Source organism: Capsicum annuum, chromosome 12 (genome assembly GCF_002878395.1).
Source record: "Capsicum annuum cultivar UCD-10X-F1 chromosome 12, UCD10Xv1.1, whole genome shotgun sequence".
NCBI classification, from domain to species: Eukaryota; Viridiplantae; Streptophyta; class Magnoliopsida; order Solanales; family Solanaceae; genus Capsicum; species Capsicum annuum.
In genome coordinates, this window is record NC_061122.1 from 12454407 (window position 1) to 12469571 (window position 15165).

Consider the following 15165-nt stretch of genomic DNA (forward strand, 5'->3'; position numbering starts at 1 on the left):
GCTATTAGTATGTGTTACCAATATGATTATGCAATGAACATGCTATTAAGATTGTGTAAGTACTTCCATGTGATATGAAATCCTTTCCATGCAATATATTGTTGATAACCATGCATAGTATGAGATCCCTACTTATGATATTATATATTATGGACTCTACTCTTATGATCAAGTCAGTCATGTGTGTTAGTTTCCTTCCATCGAGTCCTGGGGGTACTTGTACCCAAAAACTATAGCTGTGTGCCTAGATCCATGTCATGTTTGACTATATCCGAACTCAAGCTATGATTCCATAGACTTCAGTCAGTCATGTGACTCAGGAAAACCTTATGATCTTAGTCAGTTGTCAGATATCAGTAACATTCCATCAGTCAACAAAATTCGGTAAGATCAAGTCATGCACAGTCAATTATTCATGTCCAGTCTCTCCAAATGGGAGTAGAGGTTAGCACCGAGTGAACCCAAGGATGGGAACTCACTCGCCAGTTCAGGGTGTGATTCTTAGTAGCAATCTTTGTGTTCCAGAACTACATAGCCAGCGTAGGTTGAGATATCTTAACCCGTTAGCTTAGGGTTGATGAGGTTTCTTAACCCGTCAGTTTAGGGTTTCTACCATTCTCATTGAGTACTCACCAGATAAGGATCACTCACATCTATCCTTACCAGTGGTGCGGTATTGACACCCCTCCAGTCGGGGAAAAGATTGGATCCCAGCTTAGCCATAACGGCATACATGGGGCATGTCGGTTAAACACTACTTCCCACAGTTTTAGTATCAGTCTTAGTAAAAGAACTCAGATAGTTTCTCAGATTTCAGTGTATACAAGACTGTCAGATACAATTATCCATGTTATCAGTTTCAGTATCAGTCAGGACAGTTATCGGTAAATCATGTATTAGCTTACAAGTCATGCTATCACGTATTCACGGTCTCAACTTCTATATATGTGTGTTTGCACTCCCACGTTCATATCAGTCAGTCAGTGTTGTTCATGTATGAAACCCTTTATGTTCAGCCTACCTTCCTCGTATACTCAGTACTCCAGTTGTACTGACGCATTTGCGTTATGGTGCTTTATTTTTATGTTACACCATAGGTTTTGAGACACGAGCTCCAGCCTAGTAGTAGCGGTAGTATTCTAGTCGTAGAGACACAGTGAGTCCTCATTGATTCGAGGAAAATATGATTTGATCCATTTATTTATTTCTTCAGTTCAGTTTTACAGAGTTAGTTGGAGACATGTTCCTTCAACTCCTTATTCAGACAATTTAGAGGCTTTCAGATCTACTTTCAGATTTACGTTCAGATTTAGCTGTTTTGGGTATTTTCGCCCACATGATTTTATTCAGTTAAACCTTATGGCCTTACAGTTCCATGTATTCCGTATTATTATATTATGATTTGTAGTATATAGGTACAGATATCAGTCATGGGTTAGCTTGTGGTCCCTCGGGGTCATGAGTACCGTGTAGCATTTCGGTTTAGCAAATTGAGGTGTTACACCTCCTTGGTTTTGGAAGTGAAGGAAAAGCAATACTTAGATGCTAGTTTGGTCAGACTGAAGGAGTCAGTCAAGGACCAAAAATTAGAGGTTTTCTCCCAAGGGGGAGATGGTGTGTTGAGATTGCAGGGTAGATTGTGTGTCCCAAATATTGATGATTTGAGATAGAGGATTATGGCTGAAATGCATGGGGTACGATATTCTATTAATCCTGGTGCCACCAAGATGTACCGAGACTTGCAAGAAATCTATTGGTGGAGTGGCATGAAGAAAGATATAGCAGAGTTTGTAGCTAAGTGTGCAACATGCCAACAGGTTAAGGTTGAACACCAAATACCTGGTGGTATGATGCAAGAGTTTAGTATTCCCACCTGGAAGTGGGAAGAGATAAATATAGACTTCGTGATTGGTTTACCTCCTTCCTAACGCCATCATGATTCTATTTGGGTTGTGGTTGATAGGTTGACTAAGTCTGCTCATTTCTTACCTATTCATACTTAATATACTGCTGAGGATTATGCTAGATTGTATATTCGAGAGCTAGTCAGACTGCATGGAGTTCCCTTGTCTATCATTTCGGATAGGGGTACTCAGTTCACTTGGCAATTTTGGAAAGCTTTTTAGAAGGGTCTTGGTACCCAAGTGCTTTTGAGTTCTCCTTTTCATCTGTGGACTGATGGTCAGGCTGAGCAGACCATCCAGACCTTAGAGGATATGTTGAGAGCTTGTACACTTGACTTTAATAAAAGTTGGGATGATCACTTACCGTTGATAGAGTTTGCTTATAATAACAGTTTCCACTCTAGTATTGGCATGGATTCATTTGAAGCCTTATATGGGAGGAAGTATAGATCACCCATAGGTTGGTTCAAGGTGGGTGAAGCGGCTGTGAGTGGTCCTAATTCGATATTTGAGGCTATAAAAAAAGTTAAGTTGATTAAGGAAAGGTTGAAAACTGCAGAGTCATTAAAAGTCATATGCGGATATTAGAAGGAGAGACCTTGAGTTTGAAGTTGGTGACCTAATGTATCTGAAAATTTTACCCATAAGAGAGGTGGAGAGATTCGGAAAGAAGGGGAAGATTATTCCCCGTTATATTGGTCCTTACAAAATTCTTAGCCGTGTTGGTAAGGTAGCTTATAAGGTCGAGTTGCCTTCCGAGTTGTCCTCTGTTCATCCAATATTCTATGTCTCCATGCTTAGAAAGCATATTAGCGATGCTGTGGCGGTGGATTCCTCTGTGAGTGCTGACATTCAAGAAAATCTTTCTTTTGATGAGGTTCCTGTTGAGATTCTTGATTTCAGTGTCCGAATACTAAGGAACAAAGAAGTTCCCTTGGTCAAGGTGTTGTGGTGAAATCAATCTGTTGAGGGTGCAACTTGGGAATCTGAGGCGGATATGGGATCCAAGTACCCGCACCTATTTTTCGCGAACTCTGATCAAGCCGAAGGTACCATTCTTTCCTAAATCATGCACTTTTGATAAAAGTTGCAGCAGTTCAGCTGTCATTTATTATGTGCTCAGCTATAGTTTCTTGAATTTATGAATTCTATGTTGCATTCAGAGTGAGAAACGACGTGGTGATGAGTCTAACGAATGGTTTCAGCTGTATTCTCTATTCCCTATCTAATCTTGGCATGTCTAGCGTCATTCGAGGATGAATGTTTCCAAGGTGGGGATGATGTAATACCCCGGGAAATTTTTTCGTTGAAATTTTGTGCGTAAACGTGTTGGGTTCTATCTTCTAGAATGAATTATAAATTTTTCCGTACAGAATGTCTTAGATTATGACCCACCATTACGTAGAGTATCAAATAATATTTCCAACGATATGTTGATCATACAAAATGGACACCCGAGCGACGAGTTATGAACATTCAGATCGAACCGTAAATAATAGTGAACAGTAAAACATGCAGGAAAAAAGTACTGAGGATTGACATATTTTTGCTCCAACTTTAAATGATCATAACTCCTTGTACATAATGATCTGGGTGATTTACTATATATCAACGGAAATCTCTGCGAGTCCTCTTTCCAATGAAATTGGTTTCATCCAATTTGTCTATTGGAGCAAAAAGTTATGGTCGATCTACTTCAGCCTATCAAAAGCAAATTTTTGGGTCAACTTCAAATGATCATACCTCCTCGTACACAATGATCTGAGTGAGATACTATATATCAACAGAAAGATATGAGAGTCCTCTTTCTAATGAAATTAGTTTCATCCAATTTAGATATCGGAGTAAAACATTATGGTTTATCTACTTCAGACTATTAAAACAGTTCATCAAAGGACAGATTCGAGAATTATTTGATTTTAAGGGGCATTTTGGTCATTCCCCGTCACTCAAAATCCATCTAAACCCTATATTAAAGCCTATTAGAAACATTATATATTATGTTTCATCAAATTCCCTCAAAAAGAAAACCCTAAGCTCCTACATCCAACTTCAAGAACCTCTAAAGTTCACCACTAATTCTGCAAATTTATTCAAGATTCCAAGTTCCTAGTTCAAGAACTCCAAGAACCAGCATTCAAAGGCACGATTAACATCTAAAAAACGAGTATCGATCTAAAGTTCATCATTCAAGGTATGTGGAGTTTTTCAACAAGAACTCTCTTTCGTTCTTGTGCCCAAAAGTAATTTTCTTTACAAAGGCATGATTTTTATTTGACTTTTACGAATTTGAAGCATGAACCCATATATTATGATGATTATTATGAAATCTTGATGTTTATGATTTTGAAAGATGAATTTACATTTGTGGAGATATAAAACATGAATCTTGAATGATATTTATTATGATTTTGATATTTGGGTCGTGAATCCCCATGGAAATTGTGATTTTTTTAGAAAGTGTATGTTATAAGCACGTTGATGTTAAATATTTGAGATATTTTGCTTGATTTGACCTTTTGGTCTTAATAGAGTTGTTTTGAACTCGAATGTGAAAGAAATCCACAACGTGGTTGATTTTGATAGATGGGAAGCATAATGGGCCCCGATGTATATTTATGTATTACTGAAATTGTTTTGTTGTGGATTGTCTTTTAAATGATCTGAGCTAAGTACGGAAGAAATCTTTAGCACCGCGTGGGATGTATAAAGCGACCTTACTTTCCTAGAACTACGTGCCCCCGTAGGAGTGAGCCTGAGGCTGATTTATTTAGTGATCACTAGTTTGTGTGGATTTGATATCGATAGTCCTACTCCTATGGCAAGGATAGGACGGCTCTCCCCAATGTGGGTTGTACGTTGTACTCCATGTAGCTCACATGGTTTATGTCGGTTATAGGATCTCCCAGCGTGTGTGTTTTCTTGTGTCTATGGTGAATGGTAAAGTGATTTGAAAGTGGAATTGTGAAAGTTATTCTTTCGAAAGATTTAAATGATATTTACATTATGAGAATTGATATTCTTAATGAATTGAAAGTGATTGACAAATTATATGATGACTCACATGTGTTATTGTACTTATTTCATCCTCTCATGAGTATGATGATTTTCGTCGGGCTATGTGAGTCTTTCATACATCCTGCATATTTCTTATAAATATTTATGATGATGATGTTTATACAACTGCATACACCCCCATATACTCGGTTCCTTTCCCTGGTACTGACCCACATCTTCGGATGTGGGCTTCATTTTCTCAGAATGTAGGTTCAGGTGCTCAATTCCAGGTTCGACAGTGATTCTTCGGGCACGCTGTTCTATATCCTCTGTTGTGGTGAGTCCTCATGTTCCAAGGACGTGATGTCTGATATTGGTTTTACGGAATTGTTTACATTTGATAACTGAGTATGATTCAGTTGGGGCATATCTCAATGGCTCGCTGATTTTATTGATTTTCTTAGAGGCTTGTCAGACTAGTATAGATGTTGGGAGTTGACAAATAAGTCGTATTTTGTTATCTTTCTGAAATTCTTTTATTCTTGGATGATGATTACTCTGTTGATATTTGAGGGTTATTTATGGAAACTCCGTTGATTTGTGTTGAACTGAATGAAAATGGCGCAAAGGGTTAGCTTGGGGCTACTCGTAGCCTCAAGCACCGTGTGACGCTCCGGGACCCATTTTTTGGAGCGTTTCTACCTAGCTTGAAAAATTGTGGCCTGATTCACAAAATACAATCCCGGATGAGTTTCTACCTAGCTTGAATGTCTACAATCAAAAAATCATCATCATTCATCCATCCACTAATCGTGAAGTAAAAACTCCCAAACCAAAGTTAAGGATTAGGTGACCATCAAAATTCAAGGAATCGCCATACACCAAAAAATTTGGTTCAGCTGCTGGTAAGTACAATAAGATATATATAATTTTTTTATGTAATATGTATTGCAAATACGTTTGTATTTATTAAGTTTTTATATTCTACAATTATATAGGGAGCTCAGCAAGGGTAGTACGCATATTCCCCCAGAAACATCCATTTTTATACCACCCGATTGATGGGATAAAAGATAGAAAGATTGTGAAGAACTTCACGGACTGGATTTCTGTGGACCTATTAAAAGCTACAGCTAAGAGGTTGTTCTTTTGAATAGTGACAAATTATTTTTTTGTATCAATACATGTTTTCATGGTTTACCAAATCCTTAAAATATGTAGGAAAGAAAAAGTGGATCATTACAAGAGGGGAAAATCAAAAATTTCAAAGATGCATTTTGGTGTTGAGACTGTGGAAGACAAAAACTGGTTCTATATGATGGGATTTGCAGATCAGACATGGACAGACTCGGTTAGTATATTATTTTTAAATGAAAATTTTTCCATTTTGTCTGTAACAATACTTAAAAATACATATTAGGTTACATTGAAATACATTTGATTTAACGTATATGTATTTTTAAGAATTCAAAGTATGATATAGTATACTACATCAAATACTGTTGCATATACTATGCAGATAACATTGTCTGCATGTAACTGAACTTTAAGAATGTAATTTTTGATACACAAGTCATATACATTTATATAAAAAATTGCATATGTATTTTTTACTTGCATAGATTGTAATATTTAGAATATAATTTTTTTGAATGCTCTAAAGTTTGTCGTATTCACTAATGCAGTATATTGATGTCTGCTTTTACTACTTGAGGAAGAAGTCGAAGTATGGGCCGCACAGTTCGTACAAAAATAAGCCAAACAAATCATACAAATACAGTACAGTTGACTGCAACTTTATGAACTTAATTAGATTGTTGAATGATGTATATTCTATGGATTCTCAAAATCTTAAAGATGGAGGTCAGGAGCACCATCTTATGGAATACATCAATGGGTTCTGTATGCATGTCGCAGTGCCATGGAATATAGTTGAAGACATTTTTATTCCGATCAATATAAAGGAAAAACACCACTGGATTCTCCCGGTTTTATTATTTTTAGAGAGGTGTATATTCTTGTATGATTCATATGAATCCAGTGGTCATTATGCGGCTGTTCTTGCTGAGATCGAGAAAATAGCAAAGATTATTCCATTGTGTCTCCAAGCATGTGATTTCTATGTTAAGAAAGGGATTGATCATCAAAGCCATCCAAGATACAAAGACAAAGAATCCTCATATAGGTTTGATGTTTTATTTCAAGATGATTTGCCTCAACAATCCAGTGGAAGCTTGTAAGTTTTGAAATTACATATACCAAAACTGTATCATTGTACAAATATATTTCACCATTTAATCAAATTTGTTTTTTTTGTAGGGATTGTGGTGTGTTTATGGTTATGTATGCAGAGTGCCTTTCTTATGGTCACAAAGTTATTGCGCCTGAGTTCAACCCCAACGCACTCCGTACAAGATATACTGTACTTTTGTGGGATTATGGGATCCGAAAACAAGAAGAAAATGTCATTAGTGATGTCAAAGCACCCGTGAAGCCTGCAAGGCAAAGTAGAATAACTAGTGTCACTGAAGTTATTGATGTATGATGGTTTATTGATTTTTGACTTTTTGTACTTTAGAAACTAGTTTATGGATGTAGGTTTTGATTGTACAGACTAATTATATGTTTTGAATTTGTTCATATTTCATGGAGTTCTACCTTTTACGGTGAGATTTTGTTAAAAAATACTTGCGTAGTTTTTATATTATATTTACAAATACATATATCGTATAAAAATACATATGCAGTGTTAAAACCAAATATTGCAAAAATACATATTGACTATTCTTAATATGTATTTTAGTATATTGTTGTTGTTCTTTAAATTTTTTCACCACATTCCTATATTGTTAAATACAACATGTAGTGTTAGATTTAAGGAGTTCAACATTTTACTGTGAGATTTAGTTAAAAAATACATATGTAGTTTTCATATTATCCTTAAAAATACATATGTAGTATAAATCAATTGTTTTTCAGCAAGAAAATACACATGAAATATTAGAAACAAACACTTAAAAAATACAACTGCAACAATCCTAATATGCATTTTTACTATTTCATTAACTATAATTATAAATTAGGATTTAAATTAAAGTGTAATTTGACATTTTAATGCAATTATTTACAAAATAATATGCAGTGTTGATATTTTGCTATAAAATACATATGGATTATACGTTATAAATATTTCCCAAAAAAATACATATTTCCTGTTAATATAAAGATGTTGAAAAATACATATTGATCAAACCTAATATTTAATTTTTGATATGTGTTCATTTAAAATAATTATACTTGAGAATTTGAATCAAAGATAAATTTGACTTTTTTATGAAGTTATAGGTTTGTCTATTGTTACAAAATACATATGCAGTGATTATATTTTTTTTAAAAAATACATTTGTATTATACATCAAATGTATTTTTACAGTATAAATTCATATGCAGTAATAACATTATGCAATTCAAATATATATTTATATGTCACATATATTTAAAACTTTGAACAATTACGAATCATATACTTATTTTGTTAATCAAAGTTACCACCTTTAACCTAACATATATTTACTATGTCAAAAATACATATGAACTGCTGCTTAAAAATATATATGTAATGTAAAGATTTTGAAACATATATAGCTCCATTATTCAGATATTACTGTCTTCAATTGTTAAATGATTTATAAATGCATTAACTAAACTGAATTAGTTCATCATTATAAAAAAGAAAAAAAAAATTTAAGAAACAATACAGAAAAAGAAATGTATCATTTGCGATATTTCCTACAAGAGCTCCTATTGTAACCCTTAGCCCCACAACCACCACATGAGTTGATATTCTTCTTTCCAAACATATCCCAACCTGATTTTCCTCGATCCTTTTTTGCAGGTTTGTATTTTGGAGGCAGTTTTATTTCAGAAAGTGTGGTCTCTGGAATTATTCAGTCATCGATGTATGGCAACGGGTAGATTGGAACATCATATGTCTTCAAAACTATTTTTGGTTTAAACAAATCAGAACAGTATGGCCCCTTCTCAAAAATTTTTTTCTCTAACACCGCACAAGCATGTGCACATGGTATCTCATCTATTTGAAAAGCATTACATGAGCATTTCTTTTCTTTGATGCAAACAATGAAGTGCTTTTGTTTGTTGTGTACCGTATATACATATTCTATGGCTGGTACAACCTGACATAAAAATAAAAAAATATTTATGTAATAAAAATACATATGCAGAGTACATTCAGAGCAGCCAAATACATATGCAGTTGTTAGTAATTTCCAATACAACACTATACAGATGCAAAATACATATTATGTATTTTAAATGTTCATATATTTTATGTTTTATATCTTTTCATTTATTTACAACTGCATGAAAAGTATTTTCACATTGATACTTTAAGCATTTTATCCTTTTATATTTATGTTTTCATAATTAAAATTTCCACAAATCAAAAAGGTCATACCGTCATAGGGGTACACAAAGCCTCGTTCTCACTGAGTATGTCATTAAACTTTCCAATGAGTGTTGTGAAGGTATATGAAGCCTCCTGTCTATTTGCACAATTCCATTTTGCAAGCAGTAATCGAACTTCCCCAAGAAAGTCATAAATTGGCAGTTCTCTAGCTGATACAAGTACTCCATTTATTGACTCTGCAATGTTTGAAGTCAAAGTCCATCCTCTGTGAACTGTTGCATACGACCTAGACCACTTTTTATAACCAACCAATTCCAAATATATGTTCACCCTCATATCAGCTGCCTCAACTTTTTTCATTAACATGTGAAATTCTGACATTGAATATGATTTGGCCATTGTATAAAATATCTCCAACAATGCATCATGTGATTTTCTGTAAAGTTTTTTTACATTATCCCATAGATTCCACATACATACATAATGTGGAACATCTTCATACACATCACCAACAACCTTTATGATGCTTGGATTCCTACCAGACACAACACACATGTTTTGTCTAACCCCGTACGCTTCCTTTAGATTCTCAAAGAACCACGTCCAAGATGCATCATTTTCAGAATCAATCATACCATATGCCAAAGGAAATATATGACCTGTATACATAATTCATAATTTTCAGAATCAAGCACAACATATGCCAAAGAAAATATATAACCTGCGCATATAAAGTTTTTTTGTGCAGACAGCTTTAAATACAGTTAGGAACTGTATATGTATTTATTACAATATAGTGCAATTAAAATGTATATTTTATCTACCAGAAATTGTATCAATTACATATAATAAAATTTACATCAACCTCACTATCATTCAGAAAACTTTGAACATATATCTAATTATATACACATATATATATGAATTGGATATATGTATTTTTCAACTTTACAACAGAAAGCTAAAAAAAAATACAACCAGTTATAGTAATTAAATGATACTAATCTGCTCCATCCATTGTACATGCTGTTACAAATGCCCCAGTATACATTCCTCTCAGATGATTAGCATCAACAACTACGACTGGTCTACAATGATCGAATCCTTTAATGAATGCATGTAGAGCGATAAATACATACAAGAACACATTATCATCTGTCTTCTTCATTCTTATACGTGAATCCGAATAGGTAGTATTTAGAACATATAAGTATGATGACAGTTTCCCATAAGATGCTGATGGCTTACTCCTCAATTCTTCTAGCGCTCTTTCCTTTTCCCTCCAACATAAAGTGTATGTCAAATCCATACCAAAATATTTCTTCATGTGATTTTTTATTTCTGTTGCACTGTATTTTCTTTTGTGGGTTTTGAATTTATATTTAACCATACCAGCTATCAACATACTAGTTACATGCACCTTTGGATAGATATTGTCCTTCACCGGGCATGTATGTTGAGGTCTGAATTCTCTTATTCTAAACATTCCTGTTTCTCCTATTCCTGATGCACGCATTAAAAACTCACAGTTTCTTGATTTGCAAAACAATGTATACCTACACGCAACATAATTTATTACATTAAAAATACATATCCAAACTAATATTAAACAAGATCTAAGAGATATAGAATGTACGTACGTTTTCTCACTTGACCTTTTACTGCGCGTTTGAAACTTCTCCCTAATTGAATAGTCCTTCATGACTGACTTTAAAATTCTTTTTCTCAAGTAAACCTGATCTTCCTCTACATGGTTATGATGTGGGTCTGAGATAATCACCTCAACAGGATCCATCTCAAAAACATCTAAAGTTTTTGTATTTTCACAAACCACCAAAGCTCCTTCATTTGTTGTATTTATCACTGTTTTCAAGTTGTTATAGTTGATTCCTCTTTCAGCAACACATATAGATGAACTTGCCACGTTTCTCCATACAACTTTATCCAACATGCTTACATATAAAGGAAGACAATTCATGTCTTGTATCATCTTTTTCTGCAATGTAAACACTTTTAAACCCATATCGTTATGTATTTCTATCTGCCCTGCATTAGGAGTGATTTGATATTTCCCTAGAATACGTTTGATGGTTAAATCCACACTTAAGTGAGATGCCAAAACATCGTGCAACTCAACGAATATGGCTGATGTGCTCAACAGTATAGCATCAGTGACATACTCTTCGAAGTTGTTTTCGTACGTCCATCGAACAGAGTGCTTCACGAGGAATGGTATGCTTCCCATTTCTAAAATACAAAATACACAAACTATTTGATCAAACGGAATTAAAACAGGCACCAAACATATTATCACATATACACTTATACTCTCAAATTCCCACAAGCAAAACAAAATACATATGCAGTGTTTACATATATCGTATATAAAATACATATGCAGTGTTAAAACTAAGGATATCGAAAAAAATACATCTGGAGCATAACTAATTTGTAATTTGATATGTTACATACAAATTTGTCTAATATCCCTTCTTATAACACGCACTTTTCAGATTTATGTGCAAACAAAGATACACAACCAACATCTCAATTAAAAAAATACATACACACAAGATTACCTTAAACTAAAATATTTTTACAAATACACATTTATATATCAAAATTCCTACAACAAAACAAAAAATACGTATGCACCATTACCATTAACAATATCAAAAATACATATGCAGTGTTATCATTAAACACATCAAAAATACATATGGATGAAAATATTTTATACTTTTATCTGGGTTCATAGAATATTGTCAACTTTAGCAGAAACATTCGTTCAATCAATTATCTAGTATTCAAAAAAAAAGAATTGAATGTATTTCAATTCGAAAGTTGTTTACAATTATTCTATTGTTAAAACAATCAATATAACCACAAACAATCATAAAAAATAGAGTTGAATACTGATTTTTTTCCCATTGAAACAACTTTAAAGATGAAATTTGCAACAGATACTGGAATTCCAATTTTACTATTGTCTTGATTACAACTCTAATTTGTTTTACAATTTTTTCACATACAAATTAACGATGACAACCAAAACTTGATAAGCACATCAGTAATGGTAAAATAAAAGTGAACTGAATAGCAATAATGGTTATGTACCTTGAACAGCAGTAATGGTTGAATTTTCAACTGACAGTTGAATTCAAACAAACATAACAGATGAATCAACCATTGAATTTGATTCAATCGAATAACTGCTTCGTTTTGCAATTGCTGTTAATTTCGCATAAGAATCAGTTCAATTTGATTAAGCAATACAGGGTTGGTTTAGAAGAAATTGAAAAAAAAATATGCAGCTGTTAATGGTGAAAAACTGAAATTTGAATTATTTGATTATAACAGATGTCACATTTTTTAAGTGTTTTAAATGGAAAAGGAATCAACATATTTACTTGATTGGTAATTATACCATATATAGCTCAACTAATTTCAGTTAATTAAGTGCAGTAATTTTTTTGTAGATATATTTTTACAACAACATTTTTTAAAAATACAAAATAAAAGTTGCTATAAAATGTAATTATGAAACTGTTGCTATAAAACTAGTAATTAGGCTCTTTAAGTATGCTACTTGTGAATTTTACCCATTAAATATGTTGCAAACAATGGCATCTGTAGACGAGATTAATAAAACAGAATCGTATGACAGTTTCAATAACTTCAATAAGATCATATGAACTCAAAAGAAGTGCTGAACTATATCAAGTGTTATTGGGCAAAAGAAAAAAATAATACCTCAAGTTACTTTATTAGATAAGTAAGCTATTTCTTTTCAAGTTTATATTTGAGATTGATAACTCAATTTTCTTCTTTAACTTTTATATGTTGCATTATTTAAACTTCTTAATTCGTAAAATCATTATAGAGTGTATTATAAACTCTGTAATGATCATAAAATACCTAATTTAATTAGCATTTATTTTCAAAGGCGGAGCCAGCCCTCTTGGACGAACCCCCTTTGACGGAAAAATATACTATTTATACATGATTAACATTATTTTTATGTGGTTATAGTAGGTGTTGAACCCTCTTCAATTTAATTTTCTTTAAATATTGAATTCCCTTACTTAAAATTCTGGCTCTGGCTCTGCTCATTTTTTCTTCATGCTTGTTAGCCTGGAGAGATTCATTACCTCATTAAGATTTTTGTGTAAGGTAAGGCTTAACCTCCACATACTTCATCCTCTTTTTTTTTTTATTTTTTTTATTTTTTATTTTTTTTAAATTCATTAAAATTGGTACAATCCATTGGACTAACTATTGTTTTATCAATTTACCGTAACAGAAATTCAACTCGTATTAGTCACTAAAATTTATTAGATAATTAGTGTTAATCATGTATATAATACGTATATATATTACTAATATACTATTTTTGGATCAACAGACTCCACCGAGGCGCCAGGGAAGGAAATTAGAATTTAGTATTAATGATCTGTTACTAATTAAAATTAGTATACTGATCAAAAGACCACATGCTATAAAGTCAGGTAAGGCATGCTAATCTTTTGGACAAAAAAATAAATAAATTAATTTTAAAAATGAGAGAAGTAAAACAAGATGGCTCTCGTTTTATTATAAATACTTGTGCATTCTCTTCCATTTAAATCATCAATTTATTTCAACTTGAAAATCAAAGAATTTTCTCTATATCGTTTTGTGGCAACAAATTATACTAAAAGTAATTTAATTAGAAATGGCCTCAGCTGCAGTTTGCAATAATACAGTTAGCCATATTGAACAAGAAGAAGAGATTATTCGCCCCGTCGCTTACTTCTCTCCTAGTTTATGAGGTGATCGTTTCCATTCTTTCTCCATCGATAATCATATGTAAATATAGTTTAATTTCTTGTTACATGAACTATTATGTTTCTTTGTGTTTATATGTAGAACAATGTGATTTGATTTTTGTTTTTTTGGGCACGTTTATAGGTTATTGGGCTCTGATACCATTTGTAAGGGGGTGCGGATGTGCGGATACTGACTTATGAAATAGATTTATTAGGTATCTAGTGAATCTATTTTTCTTTGTGCGTGGATATTTCTTAAATTTTGTTTCAATATCTTTTAATGATTTACTTTTTTCGTAAGACGTATTCATTAATTTGTTTGGTTTATTATTTTATCCTGTAGTAACTGCAGAGTTACAAATTTCTGTATTATAATTTATCCTAACTGTACTGTAATGTATATCTAATTCTAGATTTTCAATGTTATTTATTATCTTATGTTGTTCTTCTCGTAGTGAGTTTTTTAAATTATATAAACTATCACATGTGCTTTTTTCTAAATTTTCTAAGGTTTCTTCTATCCATATTAATTTTTCTTTTAAATTTTCCATTATTTTTCTAATTCGGTTTCTATAATTAATTTCATTATTTAGATTATCTTGATTTTCTCTAGTTTTTTTAATATATTCTAACATCTCTTAATCTGGATAATATCTTTCTGGATAAATTTCTTCGTATAACTGTTCTAGCCAATTTATGGATTCAATTTCATAGTCTATTACTTTTTCTAATATTATTTTCTTAATATCTATTATTTCTATATCTTTAAGTATATATAAGATTAAAACTTTAAGATAATCTAGGTCATCTATCTTTTAAAATAGATTTGATTATAATATTTTGTAGTTGTTTGTTTTAGTCTTAGTAATTTTTGCATATTAAGAAATTCTATATATTTTATATATTTATTTTCCATGTATTTTTCTATATTTATTTTCATCTGTTTTTCTAGTATCTGTATGTTTCTCATATTTTTTCCTAAAAATTCTATGTAATTTGTCATGGTAAGTATTTGTAAGAGTAGTTA

At 32.4% G+C, this 15165-nt stretch overlaps 1 pseudogene; it reads left to right on the plus strand.

Moving 5' to 3' along the window:
• The first annotated feature begins 14044 nt into the window (after positions 1-14044).
• The window catches only part of LOC107849670, a 28197-nt pseudogene continuing 27076 nt past the window's right edge, over positions 14045-15165 (plus strand).